This window comes from Empidonax traillii, unplaced genomic scaffold (assembly GCF_003031625.1).
Source record: "Empidonax traillii isolate 1590-97213 ecotype Southwest subspecies unplaced genomic scaffold, ASM303162v1 scaffold1096:size186046, whole genome shotgun sequence".
NCBI lineage: Eukaryota > Metazoa > Chordata > Aves > Passeriformes > Tyrannidae > Empidonax > Empidonax traillii.
In genome coordinates, this window is record NW_020956289.1 from 68,656 (window position 1) to 82,386 (window position 13,731).

Consider the following 13,731-nt stretch of genomic DNA (forward strand, 5'->3'; position numbering starts at 1 on the left):
AAACAAACCAGCTTGAAGGAATTGAAACAAAGGTGCTCTCAACATAAACAAAATCCAGATAATTCTCCGTTTTTCCTTCTCCCTTAAATCTCTGCTCTCAACCTCATTAAGATGTTTTCTGTGCACCAGTGAGATGTTTTGTCAACCAGGAACTATGATGTTCCAGGACACACATCACTGTAATTGTCTAGAGGTTTTTGGTGTGTTTAGTGTTGTCTTTTTTCCCCTTCAAGAGTGACAGAACTATTTAGAGCAACTAGAGAAAAATCTATTTAAAATATGGGAATTGTGCTTACGTTTTTCAGTGTAGAAATGTAGAGATAAATTATTTGGGTTTGAGAAAAAGGTGTGATTCTCTCAGAATAAGAGGACAGGTAGAGAACTTATCCTGCATGACCCCTATTCAGCATCAAAGGTTGATGGAGAAATTATTGTTAATGGCATCATCTCTACTTTAGTAAATTAATTCATTTGCATCAAAAGAACTCTGTTGCATGTAACTAACCATCACCGTGTGCCTGAGATCAAGATCAATGTGAGATGCATTTTGGGTTTGCCATATGCTTTCTGTATGTTTGGAAGGAATCACAATAACTTCCTATGCTTCTGTTTATTCTTTACAAGAATGGTAAAGTTCTGTTACAAGAATGGTAAAGTAATGTTTTCCATGAGCATGAGTGAGTTGTTTCCTGGAGAAACAAAGATGCATCCATGTTTTAACGTTAGTTTCCTGTGAGCCAGGGTCTGAGGGGGAGACCTGGTACCTCCCCTCACTCAGCCTGTTGGGATCTCTCTTAGTGGACTTTCTGAATTGCAAAATATTTTTAGGGCATAATGAGATGTAAAACAATATAACCTTGAGAGGTGGGATTTTTGTGTTCATCTGTCCCTCAAATCTATTAATTATGAAAGAAATCTCTTCCCCTTTTTCAGTGTACCTATTTCAGGAACAAATTCCAGACACGTAGATAGATGGAGACCCAGGTGCCTGGGCTGCAGTAGCTTCCCCCCATTCCACACAGGAGAATCTGTTCAGAAACCACAACATTTGGGACTCGAATCCAGACACCAGGTTGTTCTCAACCTTGCTATCCTCAATCCTTCTATCATGCTTCTCCATCAAATCCCTCTTCCCTCAATATATTCCATTGCTGTACTGTTACCAGAGCTGATTCTCAAGCGCAGATTTAAAATTGAGATTGCATGAGTAAGAACTAGCCACAGTACTCGCTGATACCTATTTATCTTGGGCAAGATCTCTTAGCTCCGTAACATTTGTCAAAGCTCTGTTGGCAATGTAATCTCGAGCAATCATTTCTCCTCTGTCACTGCAAACTCTGCCTGGGAAACTGCAAACCTGAAGCAGACTTCTTGGAGAGCAGTGCTGAGCAAAAACTGAACGACTGGGAACTGCTGAATGTCAGCAAAGGTTATGCAGTCATTTCTCATGTCACTTTGACAGGTGTGACACTCGCACAAGAGCCGGGAGCAAGGGGGGGAAATGCAGGACGGGGATCCAAGGGTGCGTGGGGAGAGCCGGGAAACGGACCATTAATCAAGGGCAGACCATGGGAAAGATCCATGTTCCAAAGTGGGGTGACCTTTAGGAAATACCTAGTTAAGCACCGTGATTAATGTTCTATGTTCATTTCTTAATCAGTTGCATTATTTATCGCTGAAGTGGGTACAAATAAACAAAAACAAAGTGAAGAGGAATGGCTGTTTAAAGGCAACACTGGAGTGGTTCTGATCAGTTGCTAGTTCTGGTTTTAGATTTGGGACAATTAATATCCACTTTCCACATCTTCAGAGTACACTTTTTGATGGTGCTGATAGGCACTGTGTACACAGCAAGATTATATTAAATTGCTGAAAGAGACACTGATTCATATTCTTGCCCTATTGATTCATGAGATGTTTTACTGTATGAAGTGTAAAATCACTGAACCTCAGGTTAAATATTCAGCGTGATTTGGGGTCTTTTAGTCATAGAAATCCTATTAAGAGGGAGAGGGATCATACAGCTAAACTGCTGTAACTGGCACTGAACGGTTACCTCTAGTGTCCTGTAATGATCTTAATAATGGAGAAGTCATTTGATATTCATTGTCGAGCCATTGATCATAATGGATTCATTCATTATTAATGTGGCTGTAGCACAGTGTTAAAAGAACTGTTGCACAGTGAGCAGGAAGATTAGTTTTGCAGAGGAAATGTTGAGGTAGCTTGAGATCAATAACCTTACCTGCCATGCCAGCAGTATTGCTACAGAGAAAGTTAAGGGATGTCAGTGGTTGGTTGACCCTTCAATAAGCTGAATGAAAAAAGAAAGAAAGAAAAGAAAAGAAAAAAAAAAATAAAAGGAAAGACATTGCTAGGAAGAGATATTGAAGCTGTATTGGGAGCCTAAATTCTCTAGGCTCATAAATTGACATGGATTGCTATCTGCCATCACCACTGGTTTGAGGATGACATGCCAGCTTTGGTCCCACAAAAGCCTGCCAGCTGGAGGCAGCTAAAATAGGAGGTGTAAAAGGACCTCCAGGAGCAGAAAGGAAACCTTGGACCCGTTCTGCACATATAGTTGTCACCCACTTTGATGCAAAGTGATGTTCCTTTTAACCCAAAGGGTCACTGTTAATTGAAAGCTCTATCTATGTGTTCCAGATGATTTTCCCATATCCCAGTCACTGGCTCAATTTGGTTTTCAAGTATCTTCACTCTGCTCTTGCTTTATAATTGTTCTTGCCTTTCTGTATCATCTTCAATACGTATGAAGAAATACTCAACCACACTACTTCCTAGAGTATCTATTCTACTTAAAATATTTCCAAAAGACCTGCAGGATGCAGTAAGTCAATAGTCCCTTTCTGGGCATCTCTCCTCGTGCTTCCCAGATTGCTCCTTACTTTGCCAGGCAACAGAAATAGAGATTTGGTTTTTAAGGTGAGCCTAACAGGTCACAGTTTTACCCCTCATGTTTTTCTCTGAGGTGTCAAGAGCTCTGAAAAGGCTCTAAAGAGCAGTTTGCATGCTGTCAGTTAACTAACTAAAACAGTAATTTTCTTACCAGTATCCCACTTCCACTTTCTTTGTCTTTTCAGATGATTATTTATTTATTTATGCTGCTGGGAGCAACCAGGCCTTGTTAAAAGCAGCTGTGAAAGATTAGTTTCCAACACTGGTTTAAAAGTCAAGTGGGAAATTCCTCTTTGATACACTTTGCTTATTAGTCCTCTAGGTCTCTTCAGAGTTACTTTTGCTTACATTTGTTGTTTTGGTGAGTTGGAATATTACCTGTGCCACATCTTTGACTAGTATGAGCTAGATAGAAGCTGGGCATCTGACTCTTCTATTTTCCTATTTCAGTGAAACCATACACACCAGGGACTACACTGACATTTTGTGTTTGTTTCTTCCATATATACCTTTTTTTCCCCATATCTGTATTTACTCCTCAAGTAGGTGGACTATGATAAAATTAAAACTGGTTTTGAAACTGGCATGGTGAATGGCATTTTGCCACATAATCCTCAGAGAGGAAATGTAACTTTATTTTATTTTTTGTTTAGAAGGAAGCAGTGTTTCTTTCTGCACTACTCTTTCTTTTCTGTTCTCTCTAAAAGAGTAGTCAGGACTTATTGGTCACACCCAGAGTTCAAGACAACTGAACTCCATTTTCTTAGCACTGATCTCCAACCTTTGTATTTCTGCACTTTGCCTTCACATACTGTTCATCCTGATGCTAAAGTCTATCTTCAGCCTTTGTAATTTGTAGAATACCCTCAGTTGGAAGGGACTTAACAGGGATCATCAAAGTCCAGTTCCTGGCCCTGAACAGAGCAAGCTCAAGAGTCCCACGCCATGTGCCTGAGAGCATTGTCCAAACACTTCTTGAGCTCTGTCAGTATTGGTGCTGTGACTACTGCCCTGGAGAGCCTGTTCCAGACTAATTTTGTAGCTTAACAATGTAGAACATTATTTAAGTTAAAGCAGGAATGTCAGTCTTTATGTACAGTGCATGTAGTTCTTCGGTAAGTTAAGCAAAGTTCATAAGAAATGGTGCCTGTTTGGCTGAACTCAAACACACCCCACAGTGGAGATGCTGTGAGGGCTCTCCAGAGAAATGGGCACAGGTATCTTTAGAGCTCTTTCTTCTCCAAATACAATTCTAAACTTTCAACACTTACTTATGTTGCAGCCAAGTATTATTTCTTTTAGTAGCTTCCTAAAGATAGAGGGCAATTAAACCAGTCCTGATATGGTCAAAAAACATGTTCGCTGTTAATTTCAGACAAAATTAGGTGGTTTTATTTTCTCCCCCTCTTTGAGCAGAACTACTTTTATGTCAGAGCAATTAAACATCTGTCTAGCAAGATTTTAAGGCTGCAGCCTAGCAAAGCAGCAGACTAGAGACACTTTTCAAATGCTATTCATACCTTAGATATTAAAACAAATTATAATTTTCTTCATATTTTGATAAAGAGTGAACTGATGGAGTGGCTATTTTAATAAAGATATGCTGGGTAGGAGACAGTAAAGTCAATTCTTGATTTGTCCCCTTGTGTTTTTCAAGAGTATACAGCAACATTCTATAGCCCAGCACAAACGGGTAGAATGTGATGATTTTTAAATAATGCTCAGCTCCAAGCATTATTGCACTGATTTTTGCCATAAAAATCAGTTCAAACTCACTGATGCACCTGTAAAAGAGCCCTATATACAGGTAAAAACCTAATATATGGTGTTTAGATACAAATATGTTAAAATAAATAAATAGCAGAAAAATATAACAACAAAGCACAACTTTGCTTTCATTCAAATAAATATTAGTATGTGAAATCGTTGAGTAGCTGTCAAAATAACTGAAAATAAAAAATCCTTTCAAGCAATAAAATCCATACCCATTTGAAGCAAGCTTGAAGCTTGGCTGGTAATTACACAGCTCTGTAAATGCAGGAGTTGAACTAATTCTCCAAAAGCTGCTGTTTCAACATTCCTGGACAGAAAACATGCCCATGCATCAATTCATTAACTTGTTCTCTTGCATGCCTGCACGTCTGCCGTCTGTTAGAGTGGCATTTTGCCCACTCTAGGAAACAGTGTTTCATTTTGTACCGTGTACAAATATCGACTTGCTTTCTAGAGAAATCCTGGAAGAGTACAGCTGTTCTTTCTAGTTTTTTCTTTCTGCATGTTTCCTATTTTCAAGCAGTGACACTCTGTGCTTTCACTGGAAGAATAATGGGCGGTTCAACCTTAGTCTTTTTCCCATTTGCCAAAATCTTTTCTTTGCATCTGATATTCAGCTGCCCCTGGATGACCAGGAATTCCACAGATTCGATGGTACTGGCTGTTCAGCTGGTGGTTTTGGAGTTTAAACATAAGCTTGGCTTATCTTTCACCTGGCCACAACAGGATGAGACACAACCACTGTGCCTGTGCTCCCTGCAGGTCAGCTGACAACCTGTCCCTGCTAGCGTGCCCATCAATGTATCTAAAACAAAATGATGCATAAGCTTTTTCTTATCAAAATAAGCTCACAGACAGATTTCTTAGTCTTGGGGATGGCAATGATGAATATTCATGCTATTTTGCTGAACCCCCAGCCTGCTCCTAACCTTCCATTTTGAATTCTTGATGTTATGTTGCCTGTGAAAGCTCAATGATCTGTTTTGTTCTCGGCTCAAAATGCGTTCCCTCATCCATTGGCTCCGCATTTGGTAGTAAATTGCATCATTTCATGTGAAGTAATTTTCACAGCACACATATCAAATTAAAATTGCAACAGCAAAACAGGTAACTGGCATATGGCTCACACGAGGTCTCTTCATCACAGTGCTGAACTTCCACTTGAATAAAGAATTGCCAAGAGGGACAGTAATGCCCCTACAGAAAAGTGACATATACAGGAATAATTGCAGGATGTGTGCACTGTGTGCCAAATGGGGCAGTAAAGGGGAGGTTTCACAAGTGCCTGAGTGATCTGTGAGTGCAAGGGGAGCTGAGAGGCCCAAGCAGGAATGGGCTCACAGGGAAATATCAGTCAGCTAAAGAGCAGCTTTTGTTGTGAAATTAAATCTCAGTGGCATAATTTCCTTGTTTATCACAGAGGATTGGATTTGACTGATGACCTGTGGAGGTTTCTTTGAGATCACTGACAGGCATGTTTAATTAGAGGCAAAGATTCTGTGGAAGCTGAGTGAGGAGTTGTGACTCCCCCTGTGCCAGTGGAATTCCCTTTTTTATACCAGCTACATTGCACAGAGGGACTGTGAGAGGAATTGCATTCAGGCAAACTTCTGGCTGCACTGGAAGTTTCAGCCTCTTAGTTTTCACTAGCAATGGTGTCAAACAACAGGGACTCAAAGGATGGTCTTAGTCCTAAATATGTTTTGGGAGTGGTTGCAGACCGAGGAGTGGTTGATGCACATACTTGGGCTAGTAAGAAGATGGGTCTGGTTTTGCTACTGGATACAGTAAAAGTTTATGCATGAGAAAAGGAGGCTGCTGACCAGAGAAGCTGAGAGGAGTGTCCTGGAACTGACTCCTTTGCAGGCTCTTCTCTCCTGTGCAGATCCTCCCCTGCTTCTTTCCCACGTTAAAGCTTCATGTCCACTCCACCTGCCATCAGTCATCCTGTCCAGTCATGCTTGCTCTTGCTTTTTCCAGCTCCAGACTCATTTTTTCTGTCTGTCATTCCATTACCAATTTGCCAGAGGTATAGCATTTGCACCCAGGGGAATTCTCATTTGCAGTTATTAATACAAAGTGCAAAAAGAGAAGTTGGTTCAATAAGATATAACAGAAAGGCCCTATAGCATTGACTCATTGCTGTAGCTATTTATTGTAGCTGTGGTAAAGCTCAATATTTAATATATACCAAGTAAGAAGTTTGGCAGACAACTGCAGATACTGTATGTTTATTAGAGGTGTAACCAATAAATGTTTAGCAGCACCACAGTACTGTGCATATTTGCATTTTATGTCGCATTATATGTATTTATATACATGGTGCTCTGCATGTAAACACACACATAAAAATGGCTTTGTGTTTACTAAAGGTACATAAACAATTTACAGAGAATATGAATCATTTGATGGTGTACTGAGACTTTTTAAAATAACTGTGCTTGGAACAGCTTTCAGAAGCCCATTTCATATAAAATGCAATCTAAATAATTTGTACTCTCTGAATAAAAATATTTGGTGCATACTCATGTGTTTACACATATGCATACACACATGCACATGGATATATTTATAAGTGCATAATTAATTACATCTACCCTTCCAAAGAGGTTTCCCAGAACCAGGGTCTAAAATCCCTGTTATTTCCTTTTTGCCATTTGACTGGAGTGCACACTCACCCGTGGCCATCGTTTATGTGAAGGCAGTAAACAATGCTTATGACAATGGCAAGAAATAATCCTCTGGAGTGCAAGGACAGACTCTTTCTTGTGGGGAAAAAGGTGCTGTTGATAAATTTTCGAAGGTCTTTTTAGTGGAGGAGACTCAAAGCAGCCATTCCAGACTGCCAGGCTCCAGATTTCTCTTAGTGCACATTTGAAATGGGAACTTCACTGAGCAAATGAGCAGGTTTTTTCAAATACATCTGGTGATCCAAACATACTGTAGTGTTTTAGATATGCTGGCACAGCATGCAGTGGCAGGCATGAAGCAATATCAGTGATTTGTCCATCCTAATCTGACTACACTTCACTTATATTGAAAAAAACCCACCAAAACATGCAAAAGAATACTGAGACCAAAGAAAAGACCTTCATGAGATTCACGTACTTCTCTCATTTTGGTTTCTATTCTGCCCACTGGGATTGGCAGTATTTAAAATTGAATCCTTACGTGTCAATAAATCTCACACTGGTGACTGTTATAACGGTGATGGTAATAAAATGACAAAGTGCATGAACTGAGAAAACCATTAATTGAAAAATGATAACTGGAGATGGAGCAACTAGATAAAAGAGAAACACAAGATGTATTGCAATCAGACTATCAGTCTGCCATTGGTGTGGACAATGAGGAAGATGGACCAGATTTAGGAAGCAGGTAGGAGGCTAGAGGTGTGGGCAAAGAGGCACTTTGAGAAGTTACTGGGAGGAAAAAAAAAGGAATTTTCTAATGGGCTGTAGTAGAGATAGAAAACAATTTTCAGTTTAGATGACAATAGCTCTCGGTACAGTTCATTTTAATGGTTCAGGGATGATCACAATATGGAATTTTTTGAGATAAGGTACAAACCAAGTAGAAAGTTTTCCTCATGCAAGTGAGTGTGACTGTATCTGTGTATCTCCATTGACTGTCTTGGCAAAAGTGAGAGTTACTTATGGGCCAGTTAAAAGCTGTGTTTTTGTTTCTGCTGCAAGAAGTTTTCTTATGACTATGCCAGATGGAAAATAAATTAGTAATGCTAATAATAAATTAATTTTATAACTGTTTCCTAGGAATGTTTTCTCTTTCTGGCATACATAAAACAACAATTTAATAGTTGCTATAGTTAATTATAATTATACCATGTAAGAAATTAAAAAAGATATTTCACATGAAATTTTCTTGTGTTTTAAATATGTGGCCTTCCACATACTTTTTTTGGAATTTGCATTGGTTCTGTGATATATTAATAAAGTTTTTATCACCAAGAGAAAATTATACCTAGAAATATTTAGCGAGGTAATATTAACTGCTTTGAGTAATTTTTCTGACATAATTAAAAAATTAATTTTAAATCATGTTACAGTACGTGAATTTTCCTAAGAAATGGTTTTCCAGTTTCCAGTGACATATTTTAAATCTATGGGTAGGATAGAGAGATATAAAAATCAGTGGATTATGATGTATATTTACATGGAATTTCTTTTGGAAGGGCACTTGTATCACTGTTACTCCCTAAATGTGTTTTTTGCAAAATCAAGACAGATATTTACTGAGCACCTTTTCAACATGCTCTATAGAAATATGTATATATAGTAATTTTACTTAATTTGAATATGTGGCCTTTGTAATGTCCAAAGGAATAACAAAAGAAGGGTGTGTTGCTGGTGTGTGTTGTACAGTGATGGCTGGTAGGCTTTAGAGAGTGGACACAAAAAATTTCATGTTTGAATACTCAGGAACACTGTCCAGTGTGCTCATTAAAATATCTAAATTAGATCATTCCTCTAAAATCCAGCGTATTCTTCCACACAGAGTCATTCCCTCCTTCATTAACCTAACATTAATGATTTCATAAACTCCAGAACGGTGAAGCATGTTAGAGAAGACAATTGACAGGAAAATACATTTTCTGAAGAATAATTTGGAAAGAAAATCCCAAGATCTGTCCAAAGAAGCGTTGTTATATAATGCTAGAAAAATAATTGGTTCTATTGTATGGAATCTCATTACAGCTGAAAATATTCTAGGCACTGTTTCAGTGATAAAAAGTTAATCATTTTTATTTTATAGCCCAAATATGTTACGAAATATGCATTCTGTAAGAATTTACTGGATTTTGAGGTAGAGAGAGGTCTCTCTTGAGCTTGTGTAAAGAGTCTTCAGGCTGATTTGAATAAAACCCGGGGCCAGTGAGAAGCAACTTTCCACTGTGGCCAGCAGACTTGGTTAAGCATCCTTTTCATCAGCAGCCTTGCCTGTAGAAGGGGGACTGTGAGGAAAAGATGGGATGGGAAGGGAAGGGTGCATCTCCTTCTCAGTTTCTTCTGCGCAGGTTGTGGTCCTCCTTAAATCAAGATTTTGTTTAGAAAACATAACCTAATTATGTTCCTAGCTTTATTAGTTTATATAGATTATATCTTTAAACACAATAGTTTCAGGGTTGATATTGATAGTGTCCTTCCTGGGTGCTGAAGTAGTACTCTTAAAAAAAAAATAAATTTTTTTTATGTACTAAGAATAACTGTTTCAAGTTATACAACCATATTTTGGTAAAACAGATTTAACCTCAGAGGAGTTATCTATAAAATGTTACTAAATCTTTTTAGTTGGGGGAGTAGGACCATAAGACTAAAACAAAACAAAAGAAGCTTGGCTGGCGAATTGTTTCTCTTGTAAACAGGAAATATTTTCAAAGTTCCACTGTTCCAGGTTTCAGAGTCACCAAATAACGTAAAGAGGTTTCACTTGGACCTTGAATGTTGCAAATCTTTTGCTTCTTTTGCCATTAGGATTTCATGAGCTCAAGCCTAGATGTCAGCAGGTATTACCTCCTGTCAAGACTGAGATAAGTACCTGAACATATTAAAGGTTACTGTGTCCATACAGAATTTTAGGCATTTTTTTCACCCTGGGCAACATTAACAGCACATTATTACATAAGAAGCTTTAAATGCCATACTTTTAAAACCACCTTTGGCATATCTAACATTCCAAATATGTTTGCAGGTGCCACTCAAGCCTTAACACAGTTGTATGTGAGTTAATCTATGAGTCAAAGCACAGATGAAGACTGAAAGCATTTTGACTTTAATGTACTCCTTTATGACCAATGCAGTGGCATAAAACTAAGACACTGTTGAATGGTAATTGCTAGAAAATGACTTAGGCCTTGTAATATCATAAAATAGCTTTTGTTTACATTTTTACTGCAGGGTTTTCTCGATCATTTAGTGAGGCAATGTATATCTCAAATTGACAGGATCTACATAGCAATAGTTTACATGGCATGATAATGCTGTAAGACATGAGTGAGAGTGTTCCCTGAGGGGGAAAAGGATTATCCTTTCACTTGATATTTGTTGGCTTTAGTTTCAGAACTACCTGCACAACCTTTATTGTTCATTTTTCATTTTGTTCTCAATCTTATCTGAAAAGTAGTATTTCAAGATATACCAGATGTCAGTATACCCAGTGGCAATTAATTAGAAAAACAAGTTCCTCTGTGCAGGCTTTTACATACCTGAACTGGATGACCCAGAAAAGAAGTTGGGTATAGATTGAGTTATATTGACATTTATTTCAGTCAGAATTCTGAAATCACCATTTTTCAAGTATAAATCAGTGTTGACTAAATGAATGTAAACGTAAATTTCATTTTATTAAAAATTTATATAATTAAAATAGTAGTCAAGCTAATAATCTGTAATCAATCAATAGCATGCTGAGAATTCACATAAGATAATTCTGACTCTGAGTAACTGTGAACTAATAAACCCAGGTAAATATACCCAAGACTTTAAGCAGTCATTGTGTACCACGCCTTGAATATTTTAACTATTTGTATGTACTGAGAGAATCACTGCGGGTTTCTTTCCCCCATCTTCATTTCCCTGGTGACATGTTACTTTTGTTCTGTTGCTGGGGAAATTTTGAGGTTTAATGCTGTTGTATATAGCTATAAATAAATCAGTGCCTTTGTAAAGGCAAGGAGTACTGTGATGAGGAGCAATGTTCTTTGTAGAACAAAAAGGCAGATTGAAAGCGGTCTAAAGGGAATGGCTGGTGTAAGTCAGCACATTGCAAGCAAAGGCTGGAGCTCTGTGGAATGTGGGTTGTGACAGACAGGTTGGATCCAGACACTGAAAAATTCATATACCCTGGATCTGACTCTCAAAGCATTCAGTCGAGGCAATGGTTCAAGTAATTTTAATATTCAGTACGAGGTACAAGTGTAGGCACTGTCCTACAAACATCCACAGGAGATAAACTTGAAATAAGATAACCTCTAAGTATACTTTGGTTGTAGATCTGGAAAGATGGACTTTTTACAAGGACAGGTGGTGACAGGGCAGGGGTGAATGGATTCAAACTGAGAGTGGGTTTAGATCAGATGTTAGGAAAAAATTCTTTACTGTGAGGGTGGTGAGACACTGGAACAGGTTTCCCAGAGAAGCTGTGGATGCTCCATCCCTGGAGGAGTTCAGGGCCAGGTGAATGGAACTCTGAGCATCTGAGGAAGATGTCTTTGCTCATGGCACGGTGTTCGAATTTAAGTGATTTTTAAGGTCCCCTACAACCCAAAACCATTCTGTGATCCATTTATAATGCTTAGTGATGCTACTGATTCTTCCTAGTAATGACTCATCACTTCCCACCCCCTGCCCCCCGAAAACCCTCCAACCATCAGTTAGTTGAAGTTGCCCTGCCTTGAAAGATAATGACAGACCCACGTTCACGCTTTCATTGCAGAGATCAGATGAACTGTATCTGTGTCCAACTGCATAGAAAACTTGTCATTTAAACTTGGGAAAATTGTACATTCCAAATGAGTACAGAGCATTGGAGCATATTATTTCAGCACCATGGGAACTTCAGACCCAAATTCTCCTACATAGGCTTCACACTGAATATCAAATCAGGGCAGGATACTCAACAGGCTGAGTCCATGCTAAGCATTTTCTGAAGCTCTGTGGTAAACACCAACCCACATTTCTGTGGTGCCAGACAGTGTCCATGATAAGGACAAAATACTGTGGGCACAGAGTCTGTATTCTTTAATGTGGCAGATAAACTGAAAACATGCAGGCTGCCTGTGTCTGACAGAAATGTAAACTCCTATAAAAACAAAATAAAATAGCATCTTTAATGTATTAGAGAGGGTAAAAAAATTACAGATATTAAAAATGTGTGTTTACAAGTCTTGCTTTAATTGCCCTCATAAGGTTTTTGGGTACTATAGTAAGGAACATAAACAGATCTATCCAAAACAGTTAATAATTCCCTGTAATTTCCGAAGCACTTCTGACAAATGAGTTGTAGGTGCATGTTTCTGTAGGACACATGCAAACGGAAATGTACCCAAGAACACTAGTTTTCCTTTAGTTATCTTGGTTACACTTTGCATTTTTAATGACCTGCCTGTTGTGTATTGATATTTATGTTTTTTTATTTGCAATTAGAATGAAGCTGTTTTATTTGCATAGTGCTTTAAGTGCTGTAAAGTGGTTTATTACTACTGTTTTTCAAATATATTCCAAAATGCCCTAAACCTAAAGAACATTCAAAGGTTATAGGGAAACATAAAGTTTAGGTAACCTGTTTCTAAGGAAGCTGCCAAAACTCTCTCGAGTTTTTGTAAACTCTGAAACAAACTGATGATTAATCTTAAGGAGAAACAAATACAAATTTTCTAACACTTTCAAATCACAGGTTCCACTTCAACAGTATTTATAAATGCAAATCTTAGAGGAGACCGAGCTATCTGAGTGATTAATTCCTCAGGTATTTTATTTAGTAATTTCTTTCTATCGCTGAATTGTAGAAGAAAGGACTTATTTGAAGCATAAACCGTAATACATTATAAGTTTTATTAAACTTTTATTTGAAGTTAATGCAAAGGAAGCTTCAAAGCTTCCTGTTGACTGCTAAGATATTAATTGATATAACAGTACACTGTAAGCAAACTGATAATTTTACAATCTTGCTTAAAAAGGCCCTCAGAGTTGGTCTAAGATATTTTTTATGAAGGAGCAAATAATTCATTTGGAGTTGCAGAAAACCTTAAGAGCACCAAGAAAGCTGTTTCTGTTTCTGTACTTCAAATCCACTGATCAGGCATGTTTTTCCAGGAGAGGCTAAGACTCTGGAAAATGTATGCAATTTATATTTTCATCTTTCGTGGACTGAGTAAACTCCCATAAGAGTCCATTAAAACAAGTGGGTGGCTCTGGCTTTTCACATTCAGTGTCCCACATTTTTGCCATTTTGAAATTCCCTTTTCTGCTTTGACTCCAGGCTTTTTTTCCCATTGTTTCCCTGTCTAACTTTCCATTCCAC